This window comes from Ursus maritimus, unplaced genomic scaffold, assembly GCF_017311325.1.
Source record: "Ursus maritimus isolate PB19 unplaced genomic scaffold, ASM1731132v1 scaffold_9, whole genome shotgun sequence".
In the NCBI taxonomy this organism is placed as follows: domain Eukaryota; kingdom Metazoa; phylum Chordata; class Mammalia; order Carnivora; family Ursidae; genus Ursus; species Ursus maritimus.
This window is the reverse complement of record NW_024427107.1, coordinates 13923738-13925938: the sequence shown is the minus strand read 5'-3', so window position 1 is coordinate 13925938 and position 2201 is coordinate 13923738.

The window sequence follows — 2201 nt, the reverse complement described above, 5'->3', positions numbered from 1 at the left end:
GGGGGGGGGGGGGGGGGGGGGGGGGGGGGGGGGGGGGGGGGGGGCAACATGATGCCCCGCTGTTTGTGACTAGGTAATATTCAAATGCATTAATGGATTCAGAAAGCAAGAACCCAAACACTTTTGTGACAGAGGAAGAGGTTGATGCAAAAGGTTTCTACTACATTGGTCTTTGTGGATACAGTCTGTATGCAAAAGGAAACACAAATCTGTCCCAGATTTCATTTGATTGTAAATATACAGGCATTCATACAAGACTGAACAGTTCTGAGTGCCAATAAAATAATATACTTCCAAATTTCTAAACAAAGAAAATTAAACAATTTTAATTTTTTTATTTTTTTGCTTGAGAGTTAAGAGGTGTGCTTAAACTTTTGAAATTTGGGCCAAAGCTATACAGTGAAAGATAGACAGACATCTCTTTCACTTCAACCCTTCTTTTACACAAATACTGGAAAGAGCTATTCTTTACTTTTCTCTATTGGGAAAAAATAGAGATATGAATGTTTCCCAATAATGATATAGTGGATTGAAATTTGGACTGAGAGTTGGAGAACCTGAATTATAGTCTTGACTTTGTCCCTAAGCATTTTTTTCTGAATAATTTATAGTTCAATAGCTTTCAAAAGACATTTGTGGAGTGACTTGCAATAAAAATGTGCATACAAAAAAAAATAAGAGAATTGAATAGGAAATCAGAAACAACAGAATAAAAAGGGAGAAAATTTCTATAATCTGGTTCATCTAACTCTGAGGATCCTGGACACAAAGTGAAAAAGGGAAACGTGATGAACCTCACAGGTATCATTATTGACAAAAGAAGTAATTTCTGTTTTTGCTTTGCTTCCTGGCTCTAAATTTTGGAAAGAACTTCTTTCTGTTGGATTATTAGACAAAAAAGGTATCAAGTTAGACTCTTCTTTGGAAAATGCAAAAACTCTGGAGCAAGGTTAAAGGTATTTTATTGAATTGTACTCGGATGAAGGCAATTTCTTTGGAGAGTGAATCCACGTAGTTTATGTCAATTGCTTTTGAGGTTCTACCTTGACCGAAGGAGTCACCAAGCTCTGTTACCTCTCTTTCCTCTTAGTAAAATAGGGATTTTGATTAGATGAGCTCTAAGGTTCCTTCTAACTCACAAGTTCAGTAATTTCTAGGATTAATTTCATTTAGATTTTCTATTACTGTTAACATGCTATTCAAGCCCAGATGCCCCAAATGTAAGGATTTCCATCCCCTTCCTTTTGTCATAAAAGTAACATTATAAATATACTTGGAACCAAATTATGTGCTTTAAAGTAAGAGGCAGGGTATACCATAGTTACCCAAAAAACAATCCCTGTTGAATTTATAAGTGAATACAAATATTTCAAAGTTCCCACTGTCACTTTTTTTACCTTGTCTTTAAAGGTCTCAGATTAATTAATGGCTAACAAGTGAGTTGTCTGTATGTCCTGTGAATTCTAAAATAAGCAACACAGAAATCTTGCTGTAGCCAATAGTTCAAGGAGTACTCTAATAGCACCAAAGTACGTGCAGCGGGTTCTAGATAAATAAAAATGTCATTATTTTAATGGGTAGCAAAGGGAAGCAGAATATGCCATCCCCAAAATACGCCTCTTTGACACATTGGCTATTTCGAGCTGGTTATTTTTTAAAAACAGACAAACAGGAAAAGCACTTAAAATGGAATGCAAGTTATCCTTTTGTAAGGGGCGTTTATGTTTATAAGGGAAATCATTTTTAAGGATATCTCCTTCTCTGTACTGGAAGAGAAGAATGACTCTAAATCTCTAGAAACTCTTATCAATGGAGAAGGCATGGACTTAAATCTGCATAACAACATTACCCCTGTTCACAGTATTTTTTCTAATAACCTTCCAAGACTGACTCCCCACCCTCCACATCTTATTTTGTCTTTAGGTGAAGTTATTGGACCATTTTGGAGAGTTACTCAGTTTTCCTAGGTACCTCCCCTGTACACAGGAGGAATACTGGTTTTAAACTTCTGTTTGCTTTCCTCCTGTGAGTCTGTCTTTTATTATACGGGTATTTCGGCCAAGAACCAAGAAAGGTAGAGGAAAAGGATATTTCCTCCCCTACAGTTTAAGAGGAATAAGGTTAGTGTTCTCTCTGGTTCAATCTCCACACAGCAGTCAAACTGAGCTTCTTAAAACATAAATTGGAACTCACTGTCTCCT